The 24,255-nt window shown below is 53.5% G+C and overlaps 1 protein-coding gene across 1 annotated transcript in view; it reads left to right on the top strand.

The window, feature by feature from the left end:
- Positions 1-14,337: 14,337 nt before the first annotated feature.
- CORO1C (coronin 1C) overlaps positions 14,338-24,255 on the top strand; it is a 39,575-nt gene continuing 29,657 nt past the window's right edge. Inside the window, exon 1 of the mRNA XM_040080621.2 lies at positions 14,338-14,444. The gene's annotated coding sequence lies outside the window, so the exon portion shown is untranslated. The remainder of the gene's footprint in view (positions 14,445-24,255) is intronic.

Below are 24,255 nucleotides of genomic sequence, written 5' to 3'. Positions count from 1 at the left end.
TTGAAGGAATTCCCTTAGCTGTAAAGGCCTGGAGGAGTGTGGACGCAGAGGCTTCCGCGGGCCGTGGCTGGGAGTGCTGAGCTGTGTCCGTGGGGATGCTGTGACCCGGTGTCACCCGGCCGTGTGCCTGTCGCAGGTGTTGTGTTTTGGGGTGTTGTGCTGTCGTCGTGGTCGGTGTTGTCCCGGTGCTGGCAGCGCCTGGGCGGTGGTTTCCTGTGGACCCTCGTGATGTGAAGCTGTGTCCGTGCCGTGGCTGCTCTGGGGACTCTGTCGCTGCGCTGTGGGTGACGCGAGGTGGCCGAGGACGGGCGGCTCTCCTGGAGCCCCCGTGGGTGCCAGAGCGTCTCTCGTGGTCGTGCTGTCGGTTTTGTCGGGCGGTCCCTGCGCCCGGGGAGCTGCTGGGGGAATCCTGGGTGTTGTTCATGGCGGAGCCTGGGTGGCCCCAGAGCCGGGGCCAGGCTGGGCCTGTCGCAGGCCTCACAGGGCCGTGCGTGACAGCCACGTGAATCGGGCAGGAATGCTCTGAGGAGAGGGGTGCTGGGGGAAAGGTGGGCAGCCAGGAGCTGTCTGTGCTCTCAGCGTTACCCACTGCTGCCGGGGCTGGCGCTTGGGTCACAGCAGGGCACCCATTCCGTAGGGGATCCCTGGTCAAGAGCTGCTCCATGCGAGCCCTCGCTGAGTCCAGAGGGAAGAGCTTGGGAAGGGAGCAGGGGTTGTGATCCAAACCTCGGTGCCCCCCGATCCCATCCGAGGCTTTGTGCCTTTGGGTGATGTTCTGAAGCAGATTTGGAGGGGGTCACACAGGAGGATTTGCTGACCCTGGCTGTGAGTGTGAGAATTCCCACATTTTAAAATCTCCGTGGAAAGGCTTTCTTGCAACTCTGCTCTTGGAGGTGGGGCAGAGCCAGGCTGCAGCAGCTGCTCTGAAGTGTACTGATTGAAAATCCAGTGTCAGGAAGGGAGCTGTGCATTTTCCTGCCCTAAACGCCTGGAGTTCCCTTTTTCCCTTTAAGCATAAGATCCTGCATGTTTCATTTGTGTGAGGAATTGTAGGGACAGGCAATCAGTGAATAATTGTCCCTCCCGAAAGAGTCTGAATTTGATTTGCACTTGTTCCTCCCAGGAGAGCTGGCGAGGAGCAAAAGCTGCTCCGGGAGGGAAGTTTTACAGGAGCTGTGGGTCGTGCTCGGGGCAGGATCGAACCCCACGAGCCACGGCCGGATCCATTCCCTGTGTTTGGATCATCTTTATCCTCCTTTGCACCCAGATTCGGATTTGGGAAGGGGCGGACAGGAGGCTCCGGGGCTCTTGGGTGCCGCAGGGTCGCAGCAGCAGCTGGGAAACCTCCGTGTGCCCTGCCCGGGACGATCCCACCGTCACCCTCGGCTGGCTGTTCTCAGTGTGCTGCCCGACCCTTCCTCCCCATCGCTGCCTGGCTGAGGGAGGAGGAGCTGGGGACGGTTTCGAACGAATTTCGAAAATTCCGCGAACCGATACAAGCGAACATCTGCTTTCCCTTCCTGTTTCTCGAGTGCCTGCCGAGCTCTGCCGCGTCCGGCCCGCCGCGTTCCGGGGCTCAGCTCGGCGCCCTCCGCCTTCCCCTGCTGCTGCTCCCGCCCGGCTCCGGCTGGATCAGCCCCAGGCTTCGCTCGGGGCCCGGGGCTCACTCCCTGCGTGCTCGGGATGCACACACGGCCTGGCGGGAGCTGCTCCGGGAGCTCCGCTGTGCCATTCCCGGGGGGTCGTAGCCGAACCTCCCCGGTGCCGTTCGGGTTTGTTGCATGACAAGGTTGATGTGCTCGTTCTCTCCCCACGTGTCGTACGTGTCCTTACGATGGAGTGCCTTACTCATAGTTTACAAACACTGTGTATCTGCTGAGCTGTTGGACTCTGCTGTTTGCTGTTCTCTGGGGAGTTTTTGGTGCTTTTTGGTGTATCCGGTGGCAGTGAGGCCGTCCCTCCTCCCTGTCCTGCCCTCCTGTCCCCGCCGAGCTCGGCGCTGCTCACCTGCTGCCGCTTCCCTCTGCTCTGGGCAGGGCCGAACCGAAGGGCTCCGTGACCGCCGCGGTGCCGGTGGCTGCTCCCGGTGTCCCCATTTATCCCACTTTTTTATCCCATTTATCTATGCATCGCTGCCGGAACGCGGGCGGGGGTGTGCAGGGACACATCCCATCGCCGACTACACTTTGCTCGGCAGACCCAAACCCTGTCCCGTCCTGCCAGAAATCCTGAAATGCACAAAGCGGCGCCTTATTCCCGTCGCGGGTGGTGTCGCTCCGTGTGGCAGCAGCGCCCGGCAGCCCGGGGGCCGTTCCCGGGATGTCCCGGCCGGAGCAGAGGGGACAATCCCGGTCAGTCCCGGAGGAGGGAGGTGAGTGATGTGTAACTGTTCTGTGCATCGCTGTACTCCATAACAACGTTCCTTTATTCCATGGTATTTCTTATCCCAGTTTTATATGGAAATCTGCAGGATTTTTGTACTGTATGTCCGCGGGAGGGATGCATCATGCACTTTTTTTTTTTTTTTTTACTTTTGTTTGTAAAAATGTCCTGGATATTTTATGTGCTTCTTGTGAAGAAAAAAAAAATAATAATAAACTTACTTTTTTTTTTTTTTTTCCTTTTACAAATGAGTTTTGTAGCTTTGTTTGGAGGTGGGGAAGGAACAAGCACTGAAGGGGCAGAAAGAAAAGGAGGGAGTGGGACACATCCCAGGAGTCACTGCCTGCCCTGTGTTATCATTCCCCATCTATCCTGGCTCTGTTTCCCTCATTTTTTGGGTCCTGGCTGTTTTCTGATGCTCCTGAAGGCTGGATCCAGAGGAGCAGGATGGAAATCAGTCATTCTCCACGTGGCTTCTTCAGAGAGCCCAGAGTGGGTTCAGGAGAAGCCGTTCACCTTCCAGAAAGGATGCCAGCAGTGGAGCAGTGGCACCTGGAAAGGTGACACCTGCACCTTGGAAAATCCCACCTGGGAGAGGGATTGGAAAATCCCACCTGGGAGAGGGCCTCGATGCTGCCACCGCAGCGTGGAATTCCCAGACCCTGTGCTGTCTCCTCAGAGCCACGTCCCAGGTGTGGAAGGCCAGGAGCTCCCACAGGGACTCGCAGGGACAGCGGCTCTGCCGGTGATCGAGGGCACTGCCCTGGGCTGCCGGGGGTGGGTCTGGAGCATTCGGGTCTCCTTCACCTGAGGATGTCCCCAGGGGAGGGACGGATCTCCAGGTGTGGGAGCAGCTCTGGCACGGCCTGGGCAGGTGCTGCAGGAGCTGAGGCACCGGGAGCTGGGAGCGGATCCGTCCCTGCCCTGATCCAGGACCCCAGCACGGAGCACTTGGCGGAGGGACAAAGCCTCCCTGGAGTGTCCCAGATGTGCTGACGATGGCACAGGAGGGAAAACAGCGGGAGCAGGGGGTGTGGGGGGCTTGTACACCCCAGGATTAACTCCTCAGGGCTGGGAAGCTCACGCTGAGCTGGGAGCCCCAGAGCTCTGGAGTGGGAAGAGCAGCTTCCCGCTGTTGTTGGACATCCTGCAGCACAGCCTGTCCCTCAGCCAGCACCGTTTTGGGGTCAGCGTTTGCTGTTGGCTCATTTAACTCACGCATCCGTCGGCTGGGTCGATGGAGACATCGCTCTCTGCTCAGTTCAGCTTCCTGAAGATGGATGGAGCCTCCCCACGGAGCCATTCCCAGCTCCAGAGGTGGCTGTGAGTTGAGCGTGGGGAACCACAAGATGGGACTGTGGAATGGCTGGAGTGTGCCCAGGCTGCTGGTGAGTCCCTGGCTGGTTTTTTTGTTCTTGTTAGGATTGGAAATTAATCGGTCCTTTTCAGAGCGGTTCCTCACGGCCCAATGTTACATCCTGTTGTGATGTTGCCATGGCAAAACCAGGCAACATCTGGAGCAACACAAATTCTCTCTGGCGAGCGGGGAGGGTTTATTTATATCCTCGCTGACCAAAGGAGACGCCTGAGCCTGGAGCTGCCCTGGGCAGGGGCAGCCTGGCACTGGGTGCGCTCCTGGCTGGGAACTGGGCTGGTGGGAAGGTGCAGGGTGCAGCTGTGCCCTCGTCTCTCCCCCATGGAGGAGCTGCAGGTGCTCCAAAGCTGATCTCCTCAAGGACCCTCTGATGGGAGGATGGTTCCCTGCCAGCATTCCCCAGTTCCACGTGGAGTTGGGGTGGTGGGCAGGTGCTTTATCGGTGGTTTTGGGTGAGAAGATGAGGTTTGGAGGGAGGGTGAGGCTGACTGTAGCACACACAGAAGCCCCAGGAAGGACTCTGGGGGCTGTAGCTGCGTTTCCACACTGGCAGAGGAGAAGCTGCAATGGTTCTCCAGCTGCCTGCAGCCCCAGGATGATGCCTCTGCGTCCATTCCTGCTGGGCCATGGCTGAACAGCCGCTCTGGCCTCTGCAGAGGTGGAAATGTAAATATTTTTCTCAGCAGAAGCTGTGAATTGGTGCTGCCAAGGCCAGAGGAGCCGGTTCCTGCAGCGGGCACGGGCCGAGCTGTGCTGCCGGCCAGGTTTGCTCTGGCCTCGGTGTGTATTCCCTAAAAGTCTCTTCCTCCCTCTGTTTGAAGGACGGGGAGCAGCAATGCTGCAGCAGCTGCCATTTCCTTTTATGCAGAGGGTTCGGGAGCAGAACCACGTTGGTGCTGTGTCAGAGCTCCGAGCAGCTCCCCGGAACACGGGACACAACACCCAGGGCAGGTCCCAGGACACAGCCGAGCCCCTTCCACACCAACCCTGGGCTCTGCAGTGCCCACACAGGACAAGCCCAAACCACCACTCTATCCCCAATTTGTGAGGGTGTGTGAGAAGCCCTGAAGGAATTTGGCTTTGCCATGAGGGCTCGAGGGGAACGCCCGGAATTATTGATCGGGTCATGGTGCCAATGCTGAGTGAGTTCATCCCATGGGAGAGGTGACTTGGCTGTGAAATTCCTCATTCCTGCACCTGCTCAGCATTTCTCTACCTGTCAGGACTGCTGCTGCCAGGTTCTCCTGCTGCTGCTGTTGGCAGGAGCGGCAGGAGCCCGGCCACCAGCCCTGATCCCACTGGGAATTGGTCGTGTTTGCTCTGGGCAGCCTCGGCAGGGATTTAAGACTTCCAGTGGAAACAAACAAATGGGGTTTTGTCTGTGCAGAGCAGCTCTGCAACGTGCCCTGATAAAGAACTGCCCCAGCGAGGGGCCTGGCTGGCTCCAGGCCGATAAGGGCTGGGATAACCCTCAATCCCTCGCTCCTTCCCCTCGGCAGTGGCCGGGATTCACTCCTGACACAGGATGAGGTGGTGGCATCGTGACCGTGCTCCAGGCGTCACCCACGCAGCTGCTGTGTGTCCATGGTGCTCAGAGGCTGCCTGGATCCTTGAGATCTCTGGATGGGGCCCTGTGGGATTTTCCAGCCTCATGGAATATCAGGGGATGTCTCTGGGCTGGGGCCAGGCCCCGTTTGCCAACTCTGTAGGTGACACTGGGGTAACTCAGCCCCGACGCCTCAGGGGTGCCTGTGCAGGCACCTCTTTTGGGATGACCTAGGTGTTTTCCTGCATCCTGCCTCGGGATGCTTCCCGGCTCGGGGAACCATAAAAGGCAAAGCGCAGGGGCAGCGGCTGGGCTGGGAGCTGAGCGGGGAGCTGCGGCTCGCTGCAATGCCAGGCATCCCAGCTGTGTACAAACGGATTAGAGCCCTCCAGCTCTCCGGCTCCACCGCCTTCCGGAGGGTTATCCAAAGGGAGGAACGTTCTGCTTGGGAGTTATTTAGAGAAATGCCCAGAGCGTTAATGAGGATTTTTGATAAGTTTTGTTTCAGAGTCTCCACAGGGAAAGTCGTGTCTGAGGCTGCTGTCAGGCTCCTGTGTTGATCTCGGGCAGCCGCTCCCTGTCGCAGCAATTCCCTTTGCCATAACGTATTCCCGCAGATCATTCCAGCTGCTCCGGCTCTGCCCCGCGCGCTCCGTGCAGGCAGCATCTCTCCTCCAAACCCTGGGACGCAGCCCAAGGCTGAGCGCTGCTTCCAAGGAAGGAGCCCTGGGGGAGCTGCTCCGCGTCCGACGGGCGCGGGGCAGGGAGGAGGGAACGGTGCCAGGGGCACGGATGCGGGTTTCCATCTCCCCGTGGAACCCACGAGGAGCTGGCAGAGGTGATTCTGCCCAGCCAGCCTGGCAGTAAATCCCTCTGGGAGCAGCGAAATCAGAGGGAAGCCAGGATTGCTGCACAGGACTGTGGAGAGCTGTTGCTGGAGCAGGTTGGGAAAAGAGGAGAATCCCTGGAGAAGGATGCAGATGCACGGAAGCGAGTCCTGACTGTGAAGTGCCACGGACCAGCACATTATCAGCTGGAGGGGGTTTTTCCAGTTATCCAGGTGGGATGTGTTTGGGTAGGCACCAGCGTGGCACCAGCTGTGCTGGGTGTGGTGCCAGGAGCGGCAGAGCACGGGCTCCGTCGTGCCAATGGGATGTTCCTCTGCGCTGGCCATGAGGCCAAGGAACGCCGGTTCACATGACCCAGGCTCTGAGGCTTCCAAGTGCCGCCGTCTCCCAGAGCGGAGCGAGGAGGAGGCGGTGCTGAAAGCCTGCCGAGACCCAAGGTGGGAAAAATCTTGGCCGGCCAGTCCCAAAGCCTTTGGAAACCAGGAATTACGGTGACAGAGCTCCCGGCCATGGAAGCCTCCACCTGGCAGTACCGTGGATATTTAGGGGATGACACGAGTAAGGCGAGGGGGAGAGACTGCCCAGCTTCCAGGGGAGACTCCGCAGGGACGTGTGAGGATTATCCACTGCTGCAGCTCAGCCAGGAGGGCCTGGGACACAGCCGGGAGCGGGGGGATCTCCCGGACCTCCGGAGCGACACCAGGAGATCAGAGATGAGCAGCAGCGGGCAGAGAGGGCAGCGGGGCCCGGCGGGGGAGCTGTACCTGGAAGAGCATCCCGCGTCCAAGGGAGGAGCCGCCCCGAAGGTGTACGAGCTGGAGGTGGTGCCCAGGCGGGTGGGCACGGGCAGGACGGTGAGGCCGGTGGTCTACAGGCTGGAGGAGAGCGAGTACCGGCGCCTCATCCAGGAGGCAGAAACGGAGCCTGAGGAGGAATGGGACGAGACGGAGGACACGCTACCCTTGATTCAGGAGGGATACGCCGGGGATGGGAAGGCGGCAAGCCCGAGCCTCAGCAGGCTCAACTCCTTGGAAAGAGTCCTGAGGAGGCAGATGAGCCGCTCGGACTCGGAAAGCAGCTTGGACAGCAGGCAAGTGACCAAACTGAGCCCCAAGGGCCCCTCGGAGGGGAACAAGCCGACCGTGCCCGTCAGGTCCGACAGCTTCGAGCGCAACGCCATCCTCATGGATTACATCCTGCAAAGCAAGCCGGAGGCAGGCACACCTGTCTCCTACATCCCCAGGGACAGCAGCAAGGCGGCCGAGAGCCCCAGGCAGGCGCGGAGCTTCGCCCCCCAGCCCGATGGAACACTTGGCCTGTGCCAGAACGGCCAGGCCGGCGAGGAGGATCCGGCCAGGAGAGCCGAGCCGGACCAGCAGGTAGTGAAGAGCCTCGAGAGAACGGTCCCTGCGGCCACAAATTACCCCTCGGTGGCCAGAGACGCCGGGAAGCTTTCGAGACAGAGCAGCAGCCAGCTCCCGGAGAGCAGGGAGCAGCTCGGAGGTGAAGCTGATGAACTCGATTCCTACATCCCGAAAAGAACCCCCCCCGGCCCCCCCTGTCAGGACCCACAGCAAGGAGTGCCTGGCTCTGAGTATGAGCAAGGCTGTGGCGCTGACGGAGGCGCTGCTGGAGCCCCTCGGCGACGAGGCCAAGGCCGGCAGGGAGCAGCGGGCAGCGGCGGGCACGGAGCTGCTCCCGGGAGGCAGGACCGCGGGAGGAGGGGGCCCGGAGGAGCCCGAGCGGAAGGGGAGGCAGAGTCAGGAGGATGAGAATGTGCTTAAAGTTGCCGATGCCAAGAAAACCTTCGAAAAGCCCAAGGCGTCGGAGGGGACGGCAGCAGCACCAGCGCCCAAAAAAGGTGAGGAGTGAGGGGTCCGGGCTCTGCCGTGGGGCTGGGGGGTCCCGGAGGTCGCTGTTCCAGGGCAGGTGGGAACACGGCCGTGGGTGGGAAATAGCTGCCGGGAACAGCCGGGTGACAGACGGGATGAGCTCAGGACACACGGAGTCTCCTAAGGAGGCAGGATGGGAATCAGGTGTTGGTCCAAAGCCCTTCGTGCAGTGAAACTGTTTCGGAGGTGGATTTGTTTTGTCAGGCTCCTGTGTAGGAATAAGTTCAATTTGCTGCTTTTAACAGCAGCTACAGCGCAGCAGTGTCCATAGGACGCATCCTCCCACTGCCGTGGGGGATTATTTGTCTCCGTCCCTCCAGGCACTGGGCGAGCCAATGTAATTTTATTTTAGTTATAAAAAAAGCAGCATTTATTTGCTCTAAGTTCTTTTTCTCCTGCACCGTGACTTCACTGAATGAGCCTTTCAGGAGAACGACAACTTGGAAACCCTTTTAATGAAAAAAAAAAATAAAAATGGAGACGTGAACCCTGCTGAAATTTTCCTGGTAAAGCAGCAGATCTGCAGAAATAGGAGGGATAGAAATGAGTGTTTGCGTGCGAGTTCGGATCCCGCAAGGAGCCACCCGACCCACGCTGCTTAACTCCCATCTTCTGTTCAGTGACAATCTGCAATTGTGCATTTCCTTATAAGGGAAAATAAGTGTTTTAAGGCACAGGAAATCTGCGGTGGCTTTGAACCGAGCTTGCTTAAAAGATAGGTGTGATCGGTTACTGTCGCGACAGAGCCGGAGCGCGAACGTGCCGCAGTTTGTGCGTGTGTCAGGGATGACAAAATCCCTGCAGGGATGGCAAACAGCTCCCGCGCTCTCAGGAAGCGGCTGAGGGCACGTTCCACGATGTAAAGAAATAGCTGCGGGAGATACCTGTCACTGCGAGCGCTGCCAGGCTCAGGGCATGGAGCAGGGTGCTGGTGTCCGAGCGAGAGGCTGGCTGCTGTCAGCGGCACCGGGCACCGGGATGTTTGATCGGCTCATCCTTCCCGGGATGGAAGGAGCGGGTGGATGGAATAGGTCTGGCAGAAGAAAGGAGTGAGAAGGGATACAAGGAATCAGCTCCCTCCACAAGGCAATACCAGGTGCAGCCCAATCCCTCCTGACACATTTTCACCTCCTCGTTCTCCAGAAGAAACAGGGAGGCAGGGTTGAGACAATATTTCAGGGCTGAACTGTGGAAATGTTTTTGCAATAAAAAAAATTCCCTGAGTGAAGGACTGGTTCGGGTTGGGAGGGACCTCAAAGCCCATCTCGTTCCACCCCCTGCATGGGCAGGGACACCTTCCACTGGAGCAGGAAGAGGAGCAAGAACAGCTTCCCGTTTTGTTCCATCCACGGCAGTCTGTTGGGGTTTTAAAAAAAGCTGGGTTAAACATTGATCTTCCCAAACCTCACACACGGACACCTCACCTGGATTTACCCTTATGTGTTTCCTTTCTTATATCTCTGATTTTTCCAGCACCTTTGGTCCAACCTGATCCTAGACAGCAGGGAGAGAAACAGAAGGAGATGGCAAAAGAATTCCAAAGTGCTTGAATAGTGAGGCTCTGTGATCAGTGCCCAGGAACCCCAGCACACAGCCCTGGCTCCTTCCCTGCCTGCCTGATTTTTTCCTGCTGTTCAGGATGCTAGGAATTGTCAATCCCAGGATATTCATGTTGTCAATAAAATACAGCTTGCCTTTTATTTTTTTTTTCCTTCTTCTTTTTCTTTTTTTTTTTTTTTTTTTCCCCAGTTCTGCTTTCTTGTCTCTCTCCTCCTCGTTAATCATCCGGAGACAGCAACAAAGGAAACCCCATCTGTTGCAAGCAATTTCTTTGGGTTTATTTGGTGGCCCAACATTTTAATTAGGTATTGGGACCTGCCTCCCCTTCGCTGCAGAAATAGAAGGGAAGTGAAAACATATTTCACAATCCTGTCTAATGATGGAGAAAAATACATGAGGAAATAGACTGGCTTGAAATTAGGGGTTTCTTTTTGCTGTAAAAGCTCGCTTTTTGATGCCTTTCTTCCAGCTGGGTTGGGAGGGATGTGTCTGACACCGATATTGCTGCACAAAAGGTGTGAGAGTGGGGAGATGCAGTAATAGATGTGCGGGATGAAGTCTATTGTAAATCATTAATAACAATAGCATCAATTATTAATGCACATCCTGGCCTAATGTTCACTCATTCCTTACCCATCTCCATCCTCCTCCAGCCCTTCCAAGCAGCACGGGAGCGATGTCAGCACAGGCCCTCCCTCACCACAGTGGATTTTATTGCCCTTTGGGGAGGGGGGTTGTGAATGGCCCCAGTTGTGGGGTCTGGAAGTAGCACAGTGGTGGCTCCACGTCACACAGAGCCAGGAATAAAGCTCAGGGGTGCTGGCTCCCAACCCTGTCCTTTAATCCACGTTTTCCTCTTTCCTTGCCGCCACACTCAGACACTTCTCCCTTCCTGGCTGTTGCTTGATGGAACGTTTCGCTCTCCTTATCTTCATTCCCTAATTCTACAGCTCCCCTTTCTGGTCGAGGATTGAATAAGGCCAGTCCGAAGGGATTTTGCTCTCCCCGTCTCTCCAGACAAACCCTTTGCAGGAGCTGGGGAGCACTTCCCTGTGCAGAGCTCATCCTCCCAGCCCGAGACAGAATCGATTTCCCATTATCCAGAGCCCTTACGTGGTGGCTCTGAGAACAATTTCATCTTGGCAGCCGCTCAACAGTTGATCATCAAGGAAATGTCTCCTAAAAACCAGGACTGGGAGTAGTTTCATAAAGCTGGCCCTGGCGCTCGCTCCGTGCCCACAGACGTGGAGGAATCAAGGCAGAAAAAGTAAATTAGTGCTGAGAGTAAATCCAGTTCCACACAGAGGAAGTGGAGTGGGGAGCGGAGTGCAATCAGTTCCGATTTCAGAGAATCCCAGGATGGTTTGGGTTGGAAGAGACTTTAAAGATCATCTTATTCCAACCCCCTGCTACAGGCAGGGAACATTTCCCTGCATTAAAAATCACTAAATTCCAATAATGTTAAGTGAAAGGTAAGATCACGTTCCTGATTTCAGCAGGAGCAGCTCCTCCCAATGCTGCTGGGCCTGGCCTTGATGGGATCCCTAAATTATGGAAGCCATAGGAGGAGAAATATAAAAATAGTCAAATTTCATGTGGGAGAACCTAGTACTTCCTGGTAAATAAATATTATTATAAACTAAATTTATTATTATTAATAATATTAATAATAATAATAAATCAAAAGTCTTCAAAAAATAAATACATAAACAGGGACATGAAAGTCCTTGAAAAGCTGTATAACTCAGATACCTGCAAACCCAGGATTCAAGACTGTCCTGTCCAGCATATTTTGCTTGGTTTAGAAGTTAAGCTGCAAAATAACAGGACTTTAAATTGCTGATCTCTCTAAACCCTCCCTAAGCCATTCAGAATTATTTAGCAATGAGGATTTCAGCAAAACTAACTGCTTGAGACAAATTCATCCCTCCAGTGACCTTTCTGATTCCTGCAATGGGGTTTGTCACCCCTTTGGGATGGCTCAGAGACCCCAAACTGAAGAAATCAGTCAAAATTCCTCCTGAAATTGGTGCCTCAGGTGTTTCTTCACCTCCTCTAACTCTGAACATGTCCTTGGTGGGGACGGCTGTGGGACACACCTGACGTGGTCCCTGTGAAGCACATCAGGCTCATCCCAGGAGCAAAGCAGGGGGTTTTTTTTTTTATTGCAGGGATGGAATTGATGCATATTTGCAGGAGGCTAAATTTAGCAGCTGACATAAGTTTCAGAGGTGGAGTCTGTAGCCACGGTGCTGTTTCCGTATAAAGGCTGTGAGATAGTTTGCAGCAACCCTGCAGTGATGTAGCTGAGGGGAAAATATGTGCGATGCCTAAAAGTGGAATTTTTTTTTTAAATAAATCCTGAATTTCTGTATAATGTGCTAACCAGGTGCTGGTAAAATGGGGCAAATTTTGGTGTGTTGCTCCTTGTAGCTGTAAGGATTTAGTGTTTTTCCTTTAGGAAAATTAGGATTTGTGGCATATTTTGACAAGCTGTTTGGCTTGCAGCACTGTGGATAACATTTAAATTGTTTGTTAGGGTGGTTTAACTCATCTGAAGTGATGAAAATTAGCGGTTACAGCAGAACCAAAGAGCACATGTAAAAACCTGAGCTGTTTCTTCTGTTTGTTGGGGAATTCAGCCTAAAATTCCTGTAATTTCTTCATCACCTTGTGATCTAAACAGCTTGTTAATCCCGGACAGGATCTGGGTGTTGTTTGGAGCGTTTCCACCCAGCTGTTTTAGGAAGCTCTGGTAAAAATTCCACAGGTATTATTTCCACCTGGGTCCATCCTTAGCGACTCTCCCAGCGCTGTGTCGAGCAAGGAATTTCCATCTCTGCAGGATCCCCCCTTCCCAAGGCAGCTCTTGAGAGGATTAAGCTTCAATCAGATTTCTCAGGACGAATTTCACTTTGTGTGGTCTGTGTGTCACTTTCTTTTCAGTTGGAGGGCAAAAATCTTCCTTGGTTCCCCTTCTGAGCCGTTGGGTAGTGCTGGGTGCTGCTGCTGCCTTCGTTCTTGTTTTTCAGTCCAGGCTAACGCATCGCTTTACATGATTAAAATATCAGTTTTATAAAATTTACCACCCCACACACATGTTTGAGATTTCTGGTAAATTATGGATGGGCAGGCAGGACTTTTATCTCTGTCACTGACTCATTTTGTGACCTTAAACACGTCACGTACGTACGTGGAAAATGTGAATCACAACCTAAACTCTGGGTTACCTGCAGCTCCGCTCCCAGGCCGCTGTTTTCTTCTCTTTTAGCTTTAATGGGGATTGTTTGAGGGAGCAGGGTGGTGGGATTGGGCTGGGCTGGCTTTCAGAAAGAAGGTATTGATTAATTTCAGGGTAATTGTTGTCACGGGTAGGGGTGCAATCTCTGTGTGTATCGTTTTTTATCAAGGTGTTGCTCAGTAGGTAAGAGAGGCTTTCCTGCTCGTTGGCTCAGTGGTTACATTCAGTGTCAAAGGTTAATAAATGCAGGATAACACCTTTAATCTGTAGCTTCTGATGTTTCCATCAGCTGGGACAGTCAGACCAGGACAAATGTGTCTCCCTGAGGTTTTTCCCTGTGTTTTAACACCAGCTATCACTCACAGTGGGTAATTCATGGTCCTGTCACAGCTCTGTAGGGAAAGAGGAGGGCTCTCAACTCAGCTCATCACAACACATATTCCTCCAGATTCTGAAAGATTTGAAGAGGAATTAGCCATGTGATGCTCCCCTGAAACATCACCCTCCCCTTAAGCATCAAACCACATGCAAATGAACGTGCAAACGTCGGCCCAAACGGATGAGGAAGCTCGAGGAGTTTTGTTTTTGGCCATGTATGGTAACGCTGAGGGCTGTGGGCTCTGTGGGTGTTGTTCGCCGCCCCTCGGGCTCCCTGAGGCCGCGATGGCCCCGAGTGCGGCGGTGTCACCTGTGTGCGGCCAGGTGTGTGAGCAAAGCGCTCGCCTGACCTGTCAGAACACAAATACCAACCTTCCACCTCAGTGTGCAGCATCCCCACATTCTCTTTACTACGAGAGCAATGGGGAGAACCTCTGGTTTCAAACCTCTGCCCTGCGTGTCTCGTTGAAGGGTGGTTCTTAGCGGGGGTTGAGCTCTGCAGTCTTTCACGGGGGCTTTTGTCACCGTCCTTTTTTCACCACAGCCACTGTGATTAGGTGTGACAGCGTGAGGTGACGCGATTGCTTTCTTGTGGAGCTACTGGTTCTCCTCAGCGTTGCGTCTGAGGACAGCAGGCTCATCTCACCCCTCACGGCAGACAGGGCCGACCCCTCAGGGAGGACACGATTATTTTATTTTCCTCAGGGAGGACATGACCAGTCCCTTAGGGATGAGACGATCTGTGCCTCAGGGATGACAGGATCGACCCCTCAGGCATGAGATGACCGATCCCCAGGGATGACATGACCAGTCCCTCAGAGCAGACAGGACTGAAGACATGCCCGCTCCCTCAGGGCGGACACGACCGACCCCTCTGCGCCCTCATGCCCTCACGCCCCCGCACCCGCCGCTGAGGGGCGGTGGGGCGGGGCCCGAGAGCGCGCGACCACGCGTGGTGGCGAGCCCTGCTCGGCCATTGGCTGTCAGAGCCGTCACTCAGGGCTTCAGCCCCGCCCCACAGGGGGGCGGGAGCGGGCGGTGCCTGCGCGGAGAGGGCGTGACCCTCTGTGGGCGTGGTCCCTGCGGGGGCGGGCCCCGCGGCCGCGCTGCCCCGCCCCGCCCCGCGGCGCTCAGTCGGGCGGCGGCGGCGGGCGGAGGAGGCGGCGGAGGCGGCGGCTCCGCCGGGCTGAGGAGCGGACGCGGGAGGCGGCTCGGGATCGCGGTGCGGCTCGGGGGCGGCTCGGGCGAGCGGGGAGAACCGGCGAGCAGCGGGGAGCGAGGCTGCGGCTGGGCGGGCGGTGCGGTGCCCGCGGGAGGGCGCCGGGCAGGGCGGGGGTCCGGCCGGGCGGGCCCTTCCCGCGCGGGGCCGCCGAGCCCTCCGTGAGGCGGCGGCCGCTGCTGTCAGCGCGGGGCCCGCGGCGGCAGCGCCTTCCCCGCACCGCCTCGGCCCCGGCCGCTCCCCGCTCCCTCCTTATTAGGCAGCGGCGCGGGGTCGCCGCCGCATCCGCATCCGGCCGGGGCCGCCGGGCAGGGCAAGCCCGGGGCGGGGCGGCGGCGCCGGGCGCTCCCGCCGCGCACCTGATGCCGCGGCGGGGACAGCGCTTGGGGGGCTTTTGTTCGGCACGTTTTCCTGTTTTTTTTTTTTTTTTTTTTTTTTTTTTTCCCTCCCTTCTTTTCCGCCCGGCGATGCAGCAGCTGCTCGGTGCCACCGGCGTGTGCCGCCCCCGGAGCGCCCGTCCCCGCCGTGCACCATGGCAGAGGACAAAAGATGAGCGCCCTGATGGGGGTTTAGTTTGGGTTTATTTTCCGGAGGCTCCTGCAGAGCAGGTCGTTGTCACGCCGTTTTTAGGGGCTCTGTCGAGGCTGTGCGGGAGATGTGTGGTCTGCTGAGCTGTGTGTGACATGTCATAGAATCACCAGGGGTTCCCAGAATGGTTTGGGCTGGAAAGGACCTTAAGGACCATCTCACCCCATCCCTTTGCCATGGGCAGATGTCCCTGGGCTTTGTTTTCCTCTGCAGGAAGCCACATTGTTTAACAATTGATATGCCAAAGGCTGAAATGTAAAGGTTAGTCCATACCTGTGCTTTATGAAATTCCATTAACAGCACAAGGGAAGGTCTTGGATACACAGGCAGGTGTCCAACACCACTGCACCGAGGTTCAGCTGCAGGGCATTGTGATGCCTTAACTGACTGATTGTACAGGAGACAGGTCTGAAAAAAGAAGAAAATAAAAAAGGCGGTGCAAGGTGCCGGGAAGGCAAAAGTAAACCCAATGGAAACAGTTTTATTGTTGAAGATAAGCAGTATGCGTTAGGGTTGGGGTTTTTTTAGCAGCTGGAGTTGGTCTGAGCACGTCTGTTAGTGCAGATGTATGTGGGGATTACTGGGAGCAAGACCGAGGACGGTGACAAAATCGGAGAAGGATGTTCTGAACACACCAGGCTGCGGTTGATTTTTCAGTTCGCTGCTGAATTTCCCGATTTTGTTTTAATTTTAGGCCAGGCTGTTCCCAAATTACCTGGCTCCATCCTCTCCCTCTGTGTGCCTCCGTGGGCATGCACGAGGGAAGCTCTGGAGTGTGGGAAAATGGTGTGAACTGGCACAGCGTGTCCTGGGAGAAGCGTGTTTGGATGTGGGGAAAGCAGCGGGTGTTGTGTGCGGGAGGCAGGAGAGGGTTTATTCCATTTTCATTTGAATAACCAGCATTGAATCATCTTTTCTGCTCAAGGGGGGGGAGAAAAATCCAGATGGCTGTGTGCTTTCAGGAAGGTTTTATTGCAGCTAATAGTGGTGTTTGCTAAGGACTGTGTACACAAAGGTAGGAGATCAAATACTTTTGTGGCAATGCCTGTTTGTTTTGGGTATATGTGTATTTCTGTGGTTTTGGTGGCCCCAGGAAGACCTGACACACTCGGGGACACGTCAGGCAGCATTTGCTCGGTGTTTGTTTCAATACAGCACTTCATCATAGTAATTTTTTCAATGGTCACTTGTAGCCTTTTATCCGGATTGCTTTAATCAGCATTTGTGTTCTCTGTTGGCATTGCTCTGTCTTCTCCCGAGCTGTCTTTTCAAACATCATTGGATTTTTTCAAGTGAAATCTTCATGCTTATTGCATCTGTCACTTCTGGGATTCACTCCAAGCGAAAGGCAGGGATTCAGTTTAATGGCAGTGAGGAGGAATGTGCAGAAGGGGGAAATATCAGCTTTTCCCTGGGCGATGCAGCACAGGGTGCCGGGCTCTGCCCTCGGTGACATCGTGGTGGCCACGTCCAACATTCGACCTTAACGGCGGCTTCGTAAAACGGCTCATTAAACCAAAGCGTTGTGTTGTGCTGGGGAGGGAGTTTACAGTGCAGGGTTTCATTTGGTGATCGATTCCGAGGAATATCCCTGGGATGCCAGCTTCTTATTCTGAAGACACGAGCAAAACACTTCCTGGCCCGAGTTTGCAGCCCGGTGAGGTCATCAGTGCGCCACTCCCAGGGCCAGGAATGTCCTCTTGGGCAAGCTCACAGGCACATTTTCACTTGACTTTTAAAGTCTGGGTTTGTTTGTTTTGATTTTGTTTTACTGAGGCTTTTGTGATAATCTCAGCCCTTCTCTCCGAGGATGTGTTGGAACAGAAACTCACTGAGGATTTGAAGTGCCCCAGTTTAAGCCTTTGCAGGGCATAGGAGCAAGAATTAAATGTCTGTGCTCTCTTCTAGCTCGCTCCCTGTAGTCTCCCCCGCTTAATATTTTTGGGGTGGCGTATTCTGGTGGGTGACTCTGAAACTGGTATGATTGGAAACAGCTTAGAGCTTCAGTTCAGGCGGCTCCTGGAGCCATGTGTGAAGAGTCAGGCTGCTGGTGGCTTGGGGCTGGCAGCATGGGAACTGCTGAGTTTTCGTCACATTCTGCACACTTGCAAGTGGTGGTGAACACCAAGTTAAAATGAAACAGAAAAAGGGTTTTAGGCTTAGCTGAGTGACTCAGGAAAGCAGCAGTGAAAGCCCATTTTTCTGGATGTGTTGGCTCCGCCAGTATGGTTGGGAATTGTTTACTGGGCCCTTTCTTTTTATCTGTTAATAGGATTGCTTTGTTCTGCTTTTCCCCCTCTGAGTAACCGTGCAAAAAAAAAAATGGATTATTTGTTTCTTTTTGAGGTTATAATTGTTCAGTACATGACTTTTTGTGGCTTTTCTCATCTCAAACCACACATAGGCATGTGAAATACCAGCGTGACACAGAGCTGCTCAGCTGTTCCCAGGTTCCACTGGCAGCTTTGCAGGGCTTGTCCTCGGAGGAGCAAATTGTCTGGAGAGGATTCTAATGGAATATACCAGCCATTAGTTGCATCACCAGCCATTAGCTGTGTTCACGGGGTTGTGTAGGGAATATAAATCCAATCAGGATTAATGGCTGGAGATAATGATGTAGCTGGAAAGTGGCTATTGGGCAAGTGGATGATTTTACTTTGCCCCCCTCCCATGAAATTCCTGATGCCAGTAAGACGGGGGGAATCCCTTGGAGCGGACATCTTCCTGAGGGGTCACAAAGTGCTCCTCAAATGGAAGAGGATTTTGTGATGGAAATGTCCTGAAAACTTTAAAATCCTGCTCTGTATGTCAGGAACTTGATAGAGAAATATTGAAAGGGGCATCTGCTGCTGCCTCCAAAGGGGAAAACCTGTGGGTTTTGAAGGCTGCTGATGTGCCCATGGTGGATAGAAGAGATCTCCTTGGTCTGGAAGTGACAAAAGGTGGCCTTTTGGACCATTTCTCCTCTGTGCTGATGACTTAGAGGGAGAATCACCTGCACTAGGGAAAGGACAGTTTCTTCAGCATGACCAATTTGCTTCTTCAACACCACTGGCTTTGTCTCAGTCCACATTTTGTCGGTGATAACAATAAGTGATCTCTAATCTGCTTTTTGCTGAGCCTGTGATGACGTCTGAGGTCTGGCTCTTGGTGGGAGAAGTTGCAGTGGCTCTGACACTGAGCTGGGCCTCTCAGCCCAGCATAATTAGGTTTGTCTTGTTTTCCTGTTTTAATAATTGAATTTGAAAGAGCAGTGGAAATAAACCAGTGGTGGGATCTGACTTAAAGTGATTAGGGCTCAGCCTGATGCTGAGATGAGCTCCCAGCTCTCCGTGAGGCCAAGTGTTCCCTTTAGGGAGGACCAGAGTTTCCCTGTGGTTTTCCAGATTTTGGCTGCCATCTATGTAGGAACAAGCACACAGGTAATAATTCTGCTGCGCTGAATGTTAATGCAGCCATTTCTGCCTTTTTAGCAGATGAGTCTGAGCAGGATTTCCTAAAATTCCCTGGGAATTGTGTGCCTGAAACTACTCCTTGTTTACATCCCTGTATGAACCTGGGCAGTGCATTGCACCTGCAGTTCCTGGTTTAAGTAATCCTTGGGAAATGGACTTCAAATCACTCAGATCTGAGTATTTGGAAATACGGGAACGTCCCTCCCCGTGGTTCTGCATATAGTTGCCATAGCGACCGTGTTCCGGAGTCCTTGAAAATCTATTGTTTCTCCCAAATAAACACAAAAATCTGCGGTATTAAAGCAGCGCATTTTGCAGTGTCCCATTCCTGAGCATTCCTTCAGCGGGAACTGCTTTGACAGGACAAGGAGCAATGGACTCAAACTGAAACAGGGGATATTTGACTTAGATTTAAGGAAGAATTTCTTCCCTGTGAGGGTGGCAAAGCCCTGGCACAGGGTGCCCAGAGCAGCTGTGGCTGCCCCTGGATCCCTGGAAGTGTCCAAGGCCAGGTTGGACGGGGCTTGGAGCACCCTGGGACAGGAGGTGGAATGGGATGAGCTTTAATGTCCCTACTAACCCAAACCGGTCTGTAAACCTGACGGGGACTTGACATCCTACAGTGTGCCAGAGCTGGATGCTGGACAAACTGATAATGGGTGTAATTAGCAGCTCCAGGGATTAGCAGGCAGTCACACATTCAATCCGTAGTAAGCAGCGTGTCCCTTGGGAACTGGGCAAACTGGCCGTGCTGGGCAGATGATGGCTTGATAGGGGAGATTGTCATCAGCAAAGGCTCAATGCTCGGGCACCCGCTCAGGGCTGGAATTACCTCCTGGAGTTGCTTTTTTTCCTCCCCTTTTCGCTTTAAATACTTTAAAAGCTCTCGTGGTTTGTTGCTTCCTGCTGGAATCCGGATCCTCCAGCTGACTCAGGGTGCCTCCTTGGCGTTTCCTTGGCATTTTTCATCATCCCTGTGTGAAACAGATTGGTATCCTTCTTGCCGAGCTGGGAATGTGAGGTGACATGTTTTACTCAGGGTCTGGCAGGTACTAGGCTGGGAATACTTGTAGCACCTACTACCTGTAGCATGTACTCCTGAGTGGAGTTGTTGTTTTGCACGTGGTTCAGGTATTTGCCCCAGCACACGTGGTGGGGTGTGTACATGTAGATGAATGACCATTGTTACACTTTTAAACTCCTAATTTCTTACTTCATTCCCTTCTGCAATATTTATATTAATGATACTGTATCTTGGAGGCTGGAGGCCCAAAGCTGTCTCATTCAGAACAGGAGGTGTATTGCATTTTTTCAGAGCTTTTAGTGGTACTTTTTAAGGTTTATTTGAATTTTTGGATCTACTGAGATCAATTTGCAAGGCAGGAGAGAATCCTGAGCCAGCTTAGGCAAACACAAGTTGCCAGACATTTCTCTGCAATATATTCTGCTTTAGCACAGCCTGAAGGGTGGGCAGAAAACAACTCTAGCTCAGTGTTGCTGCGCTTCCAGCATCATTTTCCTGGCCACTGCCTGGAAATTTGCTCCTTTCTGGAACAGTTTGTTCTGTGTGGTGTTTTAAGGTGCTGCTATTAAAGGTGGGTGCCCCTGGTTAGGGTCAGGCTACCCCGGGGTTATCTCTCCATTCTTCCCTTGGCTCCCTGATGTTTCTTTGGGGGTAAAGGTTATCTTTGTGTTCTTTGAAACCGTGCTTTGCCACATCCATCTTCTGCTCTACCCAGGGCTTTCTTAAGTGCTCTAAAAGCTCCCATAAAAACCAGCTGGGCTTATCTGGGTGTAATTCTGTTGTTTTGGCCGGGCTCCTCTGGAGCTGCTGGAAATGCCACAGGGATTCCCAAAGGACTGGAAGTGTGGGTTGCACGTGCAGCAGCGTGACTGTCAAGGCAACAGGTGAGTAAAGCTTAAAGGTCATCAAAGTGTACAGGCTGTAATTCTTCACTGGAAACCAGTTCTCCAGCTGAGAGCAGCCAGCTGAAGGTCCAAGAAGTCCCCAAGGAATCAGCCTTTGCCCAGTGTTGGGGTGGGTGTGATTCTCCCTGTCAGAGGTGGAGGTGTCAAGGACACGGGTAGGAAGACATATTTCTTTCTTGGATCTGAAATCTGTCTTCACAGCCTAGAATGTTTATTAAAGCTCCTTAACAGACTGAATCTACTTCCCCAAGTTAATTTTTGGTTTCTTGCCTGCCCAGAGAAGTGAGGAAGGTGCTTCATGTCACCCTCGTGGTTTGACACCAGATTGTCCCCCCTCACTGTCATCCCACGACAGGTCAGTGACAAAAAACATCTGTAGGACAGAGGAAACGTGTTTGAACTCGGAAGCCTCTGCTAAAACAGATGTTTGGGGGGGCTGTAATTGGCACCGTGAGACAGGGATTTAAAATCAAGTTAGCACGTTGAACTATGTGGATTTGAGTTTCAGCCTCCTCCGGCCCCGTCCTCCCTCCCCCAGCCCTGATTTCAAATTGCACGTTACGGAAACAGGACGGAATGACAATGGTGCTCTTGGAATTATAGGCTGCTTGGCCAGAAGAGCTGGCAGGACAGCAAATGGAAATGTGGAGAAACGCACGCCAGTTCCAACTGGGAGCATTGAGATTCATTTTGCAGCTTGTTTGTACTGCATTAAAATCCGAGATGTTGGCGTTGTCCGGCCCAAACCTCCCACGTCCTGGGGTGAGGACATTGTCTTGTCTTTGACAATTGACCGTTGTTGGGGTTATTTTAAGAACATTAAGAGCAGTTCAGTGCGAGGTGCCTCACCTGTTGGGTGGGCGTTGTTGAGAAGTGGAAGATGATGTTACTCAGGATGTGCCAGCCAAGCTCATTGTCACTTTTTGGAGCAGAGTTCCAGTGTGACAGACCACGCTGCTCTGTGCTGTACCTCCATTCTCCCTGAGATGCTCTCCAGGACTCCAGCCCATCCTTTTGCTGTTCCAGCAGGAGATGTGTGGCTGTGGTGTCCATCCATGAGGTGCTGCCGTTGCATTTGGTCACCCTGCTGCTCCCGGGTCACATTCCCCAAGGCAGCTCCGGCTTCTCCGCAGGCTCCCGGCAGGTCTGGGAGTTGAGCTCGGTCCAGCAGAGCTTGGAGCCGCTGTGGTCAGGCCGGGTCATGTGGAGAACGCTGCTCCTCGCTTGGTCAGTCTGACTCACTCTTGGCCAGGCTCTTTGGGATCCTTGGTGGTGCTGATCTGTTGTTTTCTGCCTTATTCCGGAGTTAGGAGGAATTTGTGTCCCGCTTAATTTGGTGTTTGGAGCAGAGGGTTCTGCAGGTCCTGGTTCCCTGATGGTGCAGTGCTCTGGGAGAACTGGGACCTGCAACTTTTTATCTCTGAGACTGTTTATCTCATAACACCTTTAATATTTAGAATGTCTTCCTATGGATGCCAAGGGATGTTGCAGTTGAGGAACAGAAAACAGCTTGTCCATTCCTTTGGGGATTGGGCTGAAGCCTCTGTGCCATGGAGCCAGGCTGGGGGAGCTGGGGGTGTCACCTGGAGAAGAAAAGGCTCCAGGGAGACCTCAGTGCCCCTTCCAGTGCCTAAAGGGGCTCCAGGAGAGCTGGAGAGGGACTTGGAATGAGGGATGGAGTGACAGGACAAAAAGGAATGGCAGGGTTAGATGGGATATTGGAATTCCTGGCTGTGAGGGTGGTGAGGCCCTGCAGAGGTTTCCCAGAGAAGCTGTGGCTGCCCCTGGAAGTGTCCAAGGCCAGGTTGGACAGGGCTTGGAGCAACCTGGGATAGTGGAAGGTGCCCCTGCCCATGGCAGGGGGAGGAACTGGATGAGCTTTAAGGTCCTTTCCAATCCAAATCATTCTGGGATTTCTACTTCCACGAAATCCTCTGGTCATTTTTTAAGGAATGATCCAATTAACTAAGCAAGGAGAAGCAGGGAAATGTTCCCAGTGATGTCCACTGGAGTTTACCAAGAACCATGCCTGGAAAACACAATGTTAATGGAGTTCCCTTCATGTCTGCACCTCTTCTTGACTCCAGCAGAATGGGAAATCCTGCAGGTGTTGTCCTTTCCATGCTTTAGGCTCCCAGCACCTGGGAGCTGCTGTCTGCTTGACTCCTCCTTAAATCCACCTTTGGAGAGAACAGATAAATCCTCTGTGTGAGCTGAGTGTCAGGTCTAGTGCTGCTGGTGAGCCCCTCTGTCACACACACAGAAACTCATGAGAAATTATCTCATTTAGGCAGACTGAATTGCTTTGAGGTGTAGGAGAAAACAGATGAAAACACAGCATTTTTCTGCTTTGAGCACTCTGTTAGAAGAAGGTGCTTGGCTGGTTGGGAATGCTGGGATCTGGTGGTGATTCGGTGAGAATTCCATGAAGCTGTGCTGGGGGAGCAGCTCTTTTTCTGTTCATAACCACCAACCTTAGCCCCAAAAAAAGAAAAGAAAAGCCTCCAATGTGTGTCAGGAGTACAATCTGGAAAATGCTGTCATGTAACCTTTGAGTGAGAGAGGAATCCAGCGGGTTGGGGCAGCAGCTCTCACCAGATTGCTACTTCCCTATTAGCTCTGATAAGAGAACTAGGTCAGTGCTGGGGAGAAGCATTTTATCACTGGCTTCCCTTTGCTGGAATCCTGGGAGAGCCGTGCGCTCCTGCTTGCGTTTCCCTTGGGATCGCGGTGTGGTCTGGAGCCCTGTCCTTCCCTCCTCCCCACGGCTGTCAGGAGCATCCCTGGGGCTGCTGTGATGTCTCTGTCTGCAGCTCCCAGGGCTGTTCAGGATATTGCTCTGTCTCTTGGCAGCGGATGGGATACGGGGAAGCAAAGAGGCTCCTCTGGTGTTTATTCCAGTGGAAAAGAAAAGGAAGGATTTTTGGAGGCCACGGCCTTCTGTGGTCGGCTGCTGGAACGGCGGTGTCGGAGGTGGGAGCGTGTGGGAGGTTTCCCGTTCCTTATCCAGTAAAAAGCTTCTGTGGTGTCCAACCACTGTGCAAATGTCTCTGCTGGCAGCAAAAGCGGAAGCTGAAATGCAGGGATCACAGAATCCCGGGAAGGTTTGGGCTGGAAGGCACCTTAAAGCTCATCTCATTTCACCCCCTGCCATGGCTTGGGACACCTTCCATGCTCCAGCCTGGATTGGAATGCACTGAGGCACCTGGAATGTTCAATCCCTGCTCTCTTAGCCCTGTATTTTGTATGTTACTCACCTTTATCAGGTTTTGTCCTGAGTTTCAATCCTTTATTTTTATCTCCACTTTGCTCTCCTCTTTTCATTTTTTTGCCCAGCCTGTGGTAACATCCCCTAAAACAGCTTTAGTGCCAGAGGATGCTCTAAAAGATATAAACCCAAAAAAAGAGACTTTTTGGAAGCTGCTGCTCTGGTGCAGCAGAACTCCCATTGCTGCCGGTGTCTCCCTTTGCTGGTTCCCTATCCCGCTATGGCTCCTGCTGAATTATTTTGCGTAATGATTTTTGTGTGCATTCATCGCTCTGCCTTTCTGGTAGATGACACAGATTAAATGAAGCCAGACAACGCTCTCAGTTCAGGGTAATGACTTTAACTGCGGCGTCCTTTTGTCACTGCAAATTATGGTCAATGATGTAATGCTGGATGTGGAGATACAGTGACAAAGTGTGGGAGTGGTAAGATCATCCCAGAAGGGTTTGGCTTGGAAAGGAGCTTCGAGCTCATCTCATTCCACCTCCCTGCCACAGGCAGGGACACCTTCCATAGCCAGGTGATTCCCCAGGAAAATGAATTGTATCCCTGGAAATCTTGAAGTGAAAATAGC

The sequence above is a fragment of the Hirundo rustica genome, chromosome 17 (assembly GCF_015227805.2).
Source record: "Hirundo rustica isolate bHirRus1 chromosome 17, bHirRus1.pri.v3, whole genome shotgun sequence".
Taxonomy (NCBI): Eukaryota; Metazoa; Chordata; class Aves; order Passeriformes; family Hirundinidae; genus Hirundo; species Hirundo rustica.
This window is presented reverse-complemented; position numbering and strand designations above follow the sequence as displayed.